The 12972-nt window shown below is 28.9% G+C and overlaps 1 protein-coding gene across 1 annotated transcript in view; it reads left to right on the top strand.

The window, feature by feature from the left end:
• The first annotated feature begins 3477 nt into the window (after positions 1-3477).
• LOC111681041 (sodium-dependent nutrient amino acid transporter 1) overlaps positions 3478-12972 on the top strand; it is a 30051-nt gene continuing 20556 nt past the window's right edge. Inside the window, exon 1 of the mRNA XM_046953437.1 lies at positions 3478-3968. The gene's annotated coding sequence lies outside the window, so the exon portion shown is untranslated. The remainder of the gene's footprint in view (positions 3969-12972) is intronic.

Raw genomic sequence — 12972 nt, 5'->3', positions numbered from 1 at the left:
TAATCTTGACTATAGAACAGTCTATAGTCTTGACTATAGAACAGTCTATAGTATTGCATATAGTGCAGTCTATAGTCTTGACTATAGAACAGTCTATAGTCTTGACTATAGAACAGACTACAGTCTTGACTATAGAACAGTCTATAGTCTTGACTGTAGATCAGTCTATAGTCTTGACTATAGATCAGTCTATAGTCTTGACTATAGATCAGTCTATAGTCTTGACTATAAATCAGTCTATAGCCTTGATTATAGATCAGTCAATAGTCTTGATTATAGATCAGTCAATAGTCTTGACTATAGATCGGTCTATAGTCTTGACTATAAATCAATCTATAGTATCGACTACAGTCTTGAAAATGGATCAGTCTATACTATAGATCAATCTATAGTCTCGACTATAGACAAGTCAAAACTATGTTCAAATCTTTAATATAAATATTTTGCATTTGAATCATTTTTTTTTTCAAATTTAACAGCTGTTTTGTTATTCAATTGAAAATATGGTAACATAATTTTAAATTAAAAGCTTTATCTAAAATTATTAAAAAAGCTTTTGTAAAGCTGCAATTTAAAGCTAAATAAAATTACTGATAAAGCTTATTGTCAATATGACACAGTATTATCGACGATATTTTACATGTGAACTGTTTTATCGGCTTTTGCAAAAAAGTGCTTTAGGTACGTTTGTACACTTTAGTTTGTATATAAACAAAATTTAAGCAATAAAAAAATACTTGTGCATTTAAACAGAATATACTAAATTAAAAGTCGCCCAAACTAAATTAGAATATTAAAGATTTGGGATAGACACTGATGTAGTGCTTAACAAAATCGCCTAAATAGTATAAGACTTAAACACGATCTTAATTGTTTATTGAAGCCACAATGGACTACGAAAGCTAATAGCTAGAGGTATTGAAAAATTGGTTCACGATTTCACTAGACCCCCTCAAAACAGTTAAAACAATTAAAAATATGTGTGTACTTTAGTTGTTTCTTATGATGTTCACATATTGTGACGATAAAATCGATTGTTTTTAATAAATTAAATAAACGCTCACTTAAAACAAATTTATTTGTATGTGTAAATGTAGGTACTTGAGATCGGTTTAAAGTTAAAACCAATCTCGCTACTGTGTTTCAATATTTGTTTGAACAGGTTTATTTTTTGTTTTGGTTCTAATGACAAGATGGTACGATTATTGATTTCAGGAACTAAAATGAATCATCATATTTAAATTGGAAGTATCGTGGAAAAAGTTTAAATATATGTATATATAAATATGTTTGTTCTATGTCTTCTTCAATTTGTATGATTTAAAATTCTTTTAACAAATAGGTAGATAATAATTTGAATTTCATATATACGAACGATAATGGATAAGTATCAATTAAGTTGCCTATAAAGAAGTCTATTGTCTTGACTAAAATACCAGTCGGAAAACTTGCCTATGGACTAGACATTAACTAACTAACTAACTAACTAACTAACTAACTAACTAACTAACTAACTAACTCACTAAATAACTAACTAACTAACTAACTATTTCGACTATCGACTTTTCCCTACTTTTTTCGACTTTTTTCCACTATTTTCAACTTTTTGACTTTTTTCGACTTTTTCCGACTTTGTTCGACTTATTGTTTTTTTCCGACTTTTTCCGACTTTTCGGCTTTTTTCGACTTCTATTAACAAAGTCGACTTTTCGGCTTTTTTCGACTTTTATTAACAAAGTCGACTTTTATTTAACGATAGTCAAGTTATCGACATTTTTGGAACAAAATAGTCGACTTCGACTTTTTTCGACAAAAAGTCGATTGTTCGATTATTCGAAAGTCGATTTATAGAACCCTAGTCTATAGTCTTGACTATAGAACAGTTTATAGTCTTTACTATAGAACAGTCTATAGTATTGACTATTGAACAGTCTATAGTCTTGACTATAGAACAGTCTACAGTCTTGACTATAGAACAGTCTATAGTCCTGACTATTAAACAGTCTATAGTATTGACTATTAAACAGTCTATAGTCTTGACTATAGAACAGTCTTGACTATAGAACAGTTTATAGTCTTGACTATAGAACAGTCTATAGTCTTGAACAGTCTAGAACAGTCTATTGTCTTGACTATGGAACAGTCTATAGTCTTGACTATTGAACAGTCTATAGTCTTGACTATACAACAGTCTATAGTCTTGACTATAGAACAGTCTATAGTATTGACTATTGAACAGTCTATAGTCTTGACTATAGAACATTCTATAGTATTGACTATTGAACAGTCTATAGTCTTGACTATAGAACAGTCTATAGTCTTGACTATAGAACAGTCTATAGTCTTGACTATAGAACAGTCTATAGTCTTGACTATAGAACAGTCTATAGTCTTGACTATAGAACAGTCTATAGTCTTGACTATAGAACAGTCTATAGTCTTGACTATAGAACAGTCTATATTCTTGACTATAGAACAGTCTATAGTCTTGACTATAGAACAGTCTATAGTCTTGACTATAGAACAGTCTATAGTCTTGACTATAGAACAGTCTATAGTCTTGACTATAGAACAGTCTATAGTCTTGACTATAGAACAGTCTATAGTCTTGACTATAGAACAGTCTATAGTCTTGACTATAGAACAGTCTATAGTCTTGACTATAGAACAGTCTATAGTCTTGACTATAGAACAGTCTTTATTATCGATTATAGAACATTCTATAGTCTTGACTATAGAGCAGTCTAAAATCTTGACGTAAGAACAGTCTATAGCATTGACTATAGTCTATTCTATAGCATTTGCTGTAGATCAGTTTATATTACTGACTATAGATCAGTTTATAGTCTTGACTATATACCAGTCTATATTATTGGTATAGATCTGTCTATAGTGTTGGCTACAGATCAATCTATATTGTTGACGAAAGATCACTCAAAAGTCTTAGCTACAGATCTTTGTAGGGATCACATGTTTTAGAGGAAATTACCTTCGGGATTCTTAAGTAAAGCATTATAATTATATTATTAAACTGTCATAATCCTAAATCGTAAACAAATTTAAAAGAAAGACAATTTAGAAAACAAATAATAAATTTTATTTAGACAAAATATAATATATTATTTTCATAAAAAAAGCTACAGCGCAAACATAGCAGTCATCGACATCGGCATCGACACTACGAACCAGTTAAAAAGAACAAGATTGAGCGCGTAAATAAAAGATGAATCTCGCTATTGAATCGTAAAATAAACACATACATAAGTATGTAAGTATCAGTGTAGTTAGATCAACATGGGGAACTCTTAAAAAAAAAACAAAAACAAACACATACTAAAACAATAATAATAATAGCTATAGAAGGGGGTTCGATTCAATACACAAACATTTGAAATAACATGTATAGACAGAAGAAAAAAAGTTAAAATGGGGACTATAATAGTAGAAGGTACCAACTAAATGAAGCTCAGTTACGATTTAAACTTGTAGACGTGATGGTTGAATAAAAAAAACGGTTAAAATACTAACTAATAACTTTAAAAGAAAAGTTTGAATAAAGTGAAAAAAACGGAAGAGAATGAAACGGAAGTTTATTAAGAATTTTAAATAAAATCAAACTAAAAGCTGTGTAACGGAAAATATTTTATAAAAATTTAAGAAAATTATTTGAGATATAAATAAAAATGTTTAAAAATTTATATTAATTAAAACAAGTTTTCAGTTAAAAAAGTGTTTAATGAGTTTATGCCAAAAAAAATTAAAAAGATATTTTGTTGTTGTTAAAAAAAGCAACATTTGTTTAAGAAAAAAAGCGGTTTTAACCAGATTCATCAATTTAACTTTTGATGAACAAAATTTTTTAGGGTAAAACCTTGATTGCTAAAATTAAAAAAAAAAAAAATTAAAAAAAACTTAAATAATTATTAAAAAAACCACCAAAAAATCTTGGATTTAAAACACAAAAAAAGGTAAGAAATTTTAAGGTTTTTATTAAGTGTTTAAGTAATTTTTTTTTTTGAACATAAAAGAACAATGACCTTTTAGTATAGACAGACACCACAAACTTTTAAGTGTGTAAAATAAAAAAAATTTCTAAAAATTATTAATATAAAATTAACAACATAAATATAGATATTGTGAAGCATGTTTTTAGCTTTCAACCGGAACTCTTTTGTTTTAAAAATTCTTTAAGCAATTTTGTTTTATGTTTTAAATGCGTTGTAAGCCAAGCTTTTTGTAAAAAGTTTTTAATGATAATTGTTTTTTTTTTCCAATTTTGGTTTTAAAAACATAAACAATGACTCATAGGGATAAAATGTTGTTAAACATAATGTTGAGAATGCCCTGCTGTTAATTAGCTTTTGGCAAGGCACCACGGATCTGGTCTTTCATTTGGTGAAAATAAACAGTTGTGATTATTTGGCTAGGATTTGATATAATAGCAAAATATTTTGATCTAAACTGATGTTAAATGTTACTTATTTCCTTCGATATTTACACCTGCAAATACTGTCCAATATATACCCCTGGGGGCACGTTTCCTTGATGAACGAACTTGATCTTGGTGTATTGCAATCCCGGAATAATGCGTCGGCCGGGAATATAAACTAGTAATGTTACTTCACTCCTCGGACATCTCATGAAATGATTTGACATGGGGTCTAATCAGAGAACTACATAATCTGGACTTATAGGTCCAGATTAAGGGGTCAAACGGGGATTCACGTGAGTTACGGTTGAAAAGCTGATGAACGGTAAAGTCTATATTTCGATTTAAGTTCGGTGCTAATGACTAATGAAAACATATAAATATAACACAAATGGGTGACTGAGCGACTAATCGCTGGAAATGAGTTGGAGTTAGATGTATATGATACAGGATGAATGAAGGGATCTTGCCAGCCCTTATAGCTGGAAAGAGTTATTTGGAAGTTGTTCTCTATGAGTATGTCGGTATGTGAAATGGGTTGGATGAAAGGTATCATATACTAGTGATATCATTATATAAATTATTACCAAGTTTTCGCTGAGACCATTCCTCATCTTTCTGGCAACATATAGACTCCATTCCAAAGAAATTGTGTTTCTTTTGAGAGCAGGAAAAACTTAAATCAATTTTAGATATCATGAATTCTGCATGGATAAGGATATATGTATATAAGTCGGATGGAACATGTCAACATTTCCACGACTAATAGTTTTTCAAATCTCCTAATTTCCAAGAGTGTTTTTGGCCAAATGTACGCTTTATATAAATCAGTTGCATTCCGTTTAATGGTTTGGACAGATTCAGTTTGGTATCCTCAACTACTGAGCCAATTACCTTAGCGTCATGAATATTTGGCTTCGATGTTGATTCGGCCGGTTAATCGATATTCACATTTGTTGTTTGTTTGGATCCATTTTATCATCCCTAGTAAAGATTTGATTTCTTTTATAGCGTTCAACCAGCATATCGGCTGATTTATCGGGCTTCACATAAGATCTCCCATGTTTTGGGTTAACGCAATGAGTTGGTTTCTTTTATAGCATTCAAACAGCATTTCGGAAATGAAGAAGGTCTTTCGGATTTAGGTCGTATAGTACTTTATTTCTCTATTTTTGAATAGATCTTGCAAACGTTAATTAGAAATACTTTTGCAAGCTTTTTTTGGTTTGACAACAATTTTCTCAATTTTTGAACTGGGCAATTCTGAAACACAAAGCATCACCATATTACCACCAGGAATTACTTATGTCGTAAGACAAAGAAATATATTCCTTAATATATATAACTAAACAAAGTTCCTCGTGTCTTGTCAACCTTATCTCCCGGTTGTCTTCGTCAAACACAGGATGAGCTAATGTTCAGTTACCGCTGACTCTTTGAGATTTAGAAAGAATACACAGACGAACCATCAATAGAAATGATTTGTAAGACCATACATACGAAGCTTCAATTTTGTACATGGCCTTAGCAAATCCGTTTCTATACATAGGTTCTTTATCAAAGAACTCAAGCTTTGAACATTGATGACGAATTTGTAATAGTACTTGGAGTAGTATTTATTAGACAGAAGTCAGATCTCTGTAGTAGGTAAAGGTAAACCCAGAAACATAACCACACAAAGAAGGCACATTCCCGCCACTTTGAGACAAGCAGATGAAAATTGTATACCAAGTACTCTGAACATTGATGCTCCTTTTGCGATAACATATACACAAACACCCCGATACGCTGCGATACCTTTTGCTGTATAGTTCTTAATATTATGTCTTGGCTTCCCTACATAAGTATAGACGATATACAGTATTAGATTAGATGCCGAGACAAAAAAGACACATTCCCACCAATCCCCATTCGTTCCTCTGATATCAACTCATTTCCAATATATAGTCCTCGCAGTCACTTCTACACATACCCATGAATTTAAATACATTTGTGCTTCTGTATATCTATGTTACAGTTACGTCGGGCCTTTTAAGATGTCAGATATCTCGAGAAGTAAGAGTGTAAGATTCTCAGGAAGTATTGTAATAACTAAAAATATATATTTGCTTTGTTATTGTTGTTGTAAACGTTCGACTGTGTTCGATAGTTTTCATCTGGAGAAAAAACTTTCGTTTGATAAGCTTTGGCGTAGTAAGACTCGGGTCGTTCGAAAAGAGAAGATCGTGGGAACATGAGCAAAAGCCTACTACTACTCATACTCTTATTTATATAAGAATATTTCGGTGAATTTATTATAACAATTTCAAAACATTTGAAGAAATCAAAATAATTTTTTAAAAAATTATTAAATTTATAATTTTTTGGCAAAAATTCTTTAATTTGTGTAGATTTTTTAAAAAAAATAACTATTTTTTTATAAAAAATCTAACTTGATTTAAGTATGCAAACATTTAGACACGTTAAACCCTGAACCTCAACACTAACTATTTATACACTAAAAAAAACTTCCAATGTCATTTGAAGACTTTTTAAATGCAAATTTGCCAAATGTAGGGTATTGTTATAACATTCTATAAATGGTTTAACATTTCCTTATTAACAAATAAAATCAAATAAATATAAATATTTGTTGATCATAATTGAAAGTGTTGGTGTTGGACGATTTGCATAAGATTTATTCAGATATTTGGGCAGCGATCAGTTGATTGATATAAATTATTAGAATTGTTCAAATCAAACAACATACATACAATTGGGAAACAAAGGGGTAAAAGTTTAACGGCTTAAATCAGTATGTTTGTGTATTTGTAGTGTCCCCCTCTTCCTCTACACTGCATTGTCTTGTTTTAAAGTAAAAAATTTGTTATTACAAACACGTTTTCTTTATGCTGAAAACTATGAATGAATGAATTTGAAAAAAAAATCATAAATGAGTAATAGTTTTTGAAAAAATAAAAAAAAACTATTAAAATGTTATTATGTTTTATTATGTATTCACTAATAAAGTTGGTTAAAAGTAATCATCGTGACGTAGTTATGCAAATTTTGTATGTTTCTGAGTGAGAGTGTGTGAGTGAGTTTTTTTTAATAAAGTTTTAATGTCTTTTTGGTTAAAAGACAATAGATAATAATGATCAATATATAAATGTTAATGAAGTGGGTTTTTTACCCATTGGGTTAAATATTGTTGTTGTACAAAGAGTTATAAATATTATTAATATTTATAGATATTTTATTTTGTTACGGAAAGAATTTTATACCAAAAAAAAGTTCCCCCTATAAAATGTTAAAAGCTTTTTAAATAATATAATAATGATTGTCTTTAAACTTCTTTAAAGTTAAAAATGCGAAATCTTGTATTAAATTTCAAGTAGAAAAGTATTAAGCTTTCCATTTAGAAACTTTTAATAACAAAAGCTTTTTATTTAGAAAGCTTTTGAATACAAAAACTTTCTGTATAGAAAGAAATCTTATGAGAGAAAAAAATTTTTTTATAGAAATTAAAGAAAATTATTAATTAAATGTTTTAATCCAAAGCTTTCAATAAAGACAAGGTTTGATACAAAAGCTTTATAAATTAATAAATTTTTAAGTAAATGTTTTAATCCAAAGCTTTCAATAAAAACGAGGTTTGAAACAAAAGCTTTATAAGTAAAAAGGTTTTAAAAGAAAGTTTCTGTATAGAAAAGTTTTAAGATAAAAGTTTTAAAAGAAAATTTTTGTTTTTATAAAAAATTGATTTTATAAAATATTGAAAAGCTAAAGCTTTATAAATATATGAAGTTTTCAGATAAAAGCTTTCATTAAAGAATGTTTAAGGAAAGAAGAAAACTTTTGATAAAAATGTTTTTTTTTTAATACACAAAAGTTTGTTCTTTCTCTACAGAAACGTTCGAAGACAAAAGTTGTTTTATAAAAAAGTGTCAGGCCAAAAGCTTTTTATATTAAAAAGTTTTGAAAAGATTTCTAAAAAAAGTGTTAAAACTAAAGCTTTCTATATAGAAAAGTTTTATTTAAAGATAAATTTTGAGACAAAAGTTTAATTTTTAGAAAAAATCTGAGACGAAAATTTTAAAAAAGCTATCAAAATAGAAAGGTTTTGGAACAAAGTTAGAAAGTTTTGTAAAAAAATTTTTTATAGGAAATAGTTTTGTAAGAAAAGCTTTTTATATTGAAACGTTTAGAAAGGAAAAGTTTTGGAACAAAAGTTTGTTGTATGAAAAATTTTTAAAACAAAAGCTTTTAATATGAACAAGTTTCCAAACAAATCTTTTAAAATGATAAAGTTTTCGCACAAAAGCATTTTATATGGAAAACTTTTGGAACAAAAGTTTTTTGTTGGGAAACGTTTTGAAAAAAAGCTTTTTAAAGCGAAAATTTTTAGAGCAAATGCTATTTATATAGAAAAGTTTTGAAACAATAGCTTATTATATAGAAACATTTTAAGATGAAAGCTTTTAACATAGAAAGGTTTTAAGGCAAATGCTTTTCATATAGTAATGTTTTTTGCGACAAAAGCTTTTTATTTAGAAATATTTTGAGGTAAAAACTTTTTAAATAGAAATAGTTTTTTCCAACAAAAGCGTTCTGTATAGAACAAAAGCTTTTTATATGGAAAACTTTTGGAACAAAAGTTTTTTTGTTGGGAAACGTTTTGAAAAAAAGGATTTTAGAGCGAAAAGTTTTAGAGAAAATTTATTTATAATGAAAAGCTTTGAAACAATAGCTTATTATGTAGAAACATTTTAAGATGAAAGCTTTTAACATAGAAAGGTTTTAACGCAAAAGCTTTTCATATAGTAATGTTTTTTGACACAAAAGCGTTTTGTATAGAAAACATTTGGGACAAAAGCTTTCTGTAGAAAAAACTTTTGTGGCAAAAGCTTTCTATACAGATATGTTTTGAGATAAAAATTTTCCTATTTAAACAAGGTTTACGTTGATTTATATTTAGATACGCCTATCTTTACAGCTGAATACATAAAATCCACGTGATTATCCAATCTACGACTTAAAATTGTTATTTCTTCGATTCTAGGAAATTATTATTCTGCAAAATATTCATATGAGATAAATTGTTAGTTCAAATGAAAGCTAAACAAAGTATATTTGTAAACAGTAACCTATACTAAAACATCTGCTTTATTTTGCAAAAGAAAAAAAAAAACAAATACAAACACTTGAATATTATTTAAATCCGCTTTATAATAAATAATTAAATATTTTCTAAATTTATACAAGAACTTTTATAAAAAAGCACACACACACACCATTTATACATAATTTATGTTGTTCACAACAAAAACTTGTTATTTAGTCATTTCTTATTAAAAAAAAAAAAACAATTCATTAAAACTTAATAAAAATTTAATTTTAATAACGTATTATTTTGTTAGAATATAAAATTTAAAAAAACCGTTTAATGAAAAACCACTTAGAAAAACGTGATTAAAATTCTTTTTTCATAAAGATGACAATTTTTTATAAATTTCACAAAATGACATTTTTTAATCGTAACCACATTAAATTATGCGGAGAAACTTAATTTTAATTAATAGGTTTTGCAAAAAACCCCAATTCTTTAATTAATGATTAATAAATCGTGCTAAGAGCTTTTTTTATAATAAAAATAATTTATTTAATCTAAAAATTTACATTTATTTTTTGACAATATGCTAATTTTTTAAAAAGTGATTGATTCCCTGTTTTTGGGAATTTGTTACCGATTATAATGAATTTTAACTTTTTTTAAGAATTGTAACTTTTGTTGAAAATGTTATTTTCGTTAGAAAGTCATTGAAATTTTTTACAAAAAAAAAATTTAAAGGGGAAGAAGGGAAACCGAAGCTACACAACACGTGTGTTGGTTCTGTGGGTTTAGCAACCGGTTTTAATTTAAACCAGTAATTCACTATATACAGAACTCAAGACAATACTTTACACTCAACTTTAGCTTAGACTATAGACTAGAATATCGACTAACCTAAAGACTATAGACTTGACTATAGAATGTAGACTAGTATGAAGTAGATTATAGACTAGACTACAGACAAAACAATAGACTACAATATAGACTACACTAAAGACTTGAAAATTGACTAGTTTAAACTAGATTATAGACTAAACTATAGACTAGACTATAAACTAAACTAGAAAAAACTAGACAAGACTAGACTAGACTATATACCTAACTAAAAACTAGAATAGACTAGACTATAGAATAGACTAGACTATAGAATAAACTAAATACTAGACTATAGACTAGACTATAGACTAGCCTATAGACCAGACTATAGACTAGACAATAGACTAGACAATAGACTAAACTATAGGCTAGGCCATAGCCTAAACTATATACTAAAATATAGACTAGACTGCAGACTAGACTATAGACTAGACTATAGACTATACTGCAGACTAGACTACAGACTAGACTATTGACTCGACTATTGACTAGACTATAGACAAGAATATAGACTAGACTATAGACAATACTATAGACTAGACTGTAGACTAAACTATAGACTAGAATATATACTAGACTATAAACTAGACTGCAGACTAGACTATAGACCAGACTATAGACTAGACAATAGACTAAACAATAGACAAGACTATAGACTAGACTATAGACTAGACTATAGACTAGACTATAGACTACACTATAGACTAGACTATAGACTAGACTATAGACTAAACTATAGACTAGACTATAGACTAGACTATAGACTAGACTATAGACTAGACTATAGACTAGACTATAGACTAGACTATAGACTAGACTATAGACTAGACTATAGACTAGACTATAGACTAGACTATAGACTAGACTATAGACTAGACTATAGACTAGACTATAGACTAGACTATAGACTAGACTATAGACTAGACTATAGACTAGACTATAGACTAGACTATAGACTAGACTATAGACTAGACTATAGACTAGACTATAGACTAGACTAGACTATAGACTAGACTATAGACTAGACTATAGACTAGACTATAGACTAGACTATAGACTAGACTATAGACTAGACTATAGACTAGACTATAGACTAGACTATAGACTAGACTATAGACTAGACTATAGACTAGACTATAGACTAGACTATAGACTAGACTATAGACTATAGACTAGACTATAGACTAGACTATAGACTAGACTATAGACTAGACTATAGACTAGACTATAGACTAGACTATAGACTAGACTATAGACTAGACTATAGACTAGACTATAGACTAGACTATAGACTAGACTATAGACTAGACTATAGACTAGACTATAGACTAGACTATAGACTAGACTATAGACTAGACTATAGACTAGACTATAGACTAGACTATAGACTAGACTATAGACTAGACTATAGACTAGACTATAGACTAGACTATAGACTAGACTATAGACTAGACTATAGACTAGACTATAGACTAGACTATAGACTAGACTATAGACTAGACTATAGACTAGACTATAGACTAGACTATAGACTAGACTATAGACTAGACTATAGACTAGACTATAGACTAGACTATAGACTAGACTATAGACTAGACTATAGACTAGACTATAGACAAGACTATAGACTAGACTATAGACTAGACTATAGACTAGACTATAGACTAGACTATAGACTAGACTATAGACTAGACTATAGACTAGACTATAGACTAGACTTAGACTAGACTAGATAGACTAGACTATAGACTAGACTAGACTATAGACTAGACTATAGACTAGACTATAGACTAGACTATAGACTAGACTATAGACTAGACTATAGACTAGACTATAGACTAGACTATAGACTAGACTATAGACTAGACTATAGACTAGACTATAGACTAGACTATAGACTAGACTATAGACTAGACTATAGACTAGACTATAGACTAGACTATAGACTAGACTATACTAGACTATAGACTAGACTATAGACTAGATATAGACTAGACTATAGACTAGACTATAGACTAGACTATAGACTAGACTATAGACTAGACTATAGACTAGACTATAGACTAGACTATAGACTAGACTATAGACTAGACTATAGACTAGACTATAGACTAGACTATAGACTAGACTATAGACTAGACTATAGACTAGACTATAGACTAGACTATAGACTAGACTATAGACTAGACTATAGACTAGACTATAGACTAGACTATAGACTAGACTATAGACTAGACTATAGACTAGACTATAGACTAGACTATAGACTAGACTATAGACTAGACTATAGACTAGACTATAGACTAGACTATAGACTAGACTATAGACTAGACTATAGACTATAGACTAGACTATAGACTAGACTATAGACTAGACTATAGACTAGACTATAGACTAGACTATAGACTAGACTATAGACCAGACTATAGACTATAAACTAGACTTTGGACTAAATTATAGATTAGACTATGGACTAGACTTTCGCAAGTCCGATGGTATAAGCTTGACCATATACTAGACTAGACTATAGACTAGATTTTATTTTACACTTTAAACTATACTTTAGACTTTTCGT

Source organism: Lucilia cuprina, chromosome 6 (genome assembly GCF_022045245.1).
Source record: "Lucilia cuprina isolate Lc7/37 chromosome 6, ASM2204524v1, whole genome shotgun sequence".
Classification (NCBI taxonomy): Eukaryota; Metazoa; Arthropoda; class Insecta; order Diptera; family Calliphoridae; genus Lucilia; species Lucilia cuprina.
The sequence above is the reverse complement of the archived record's forward strand: the minus strand, read 5'-3'. Positions and strand labels throughout refer to the sequence as shown.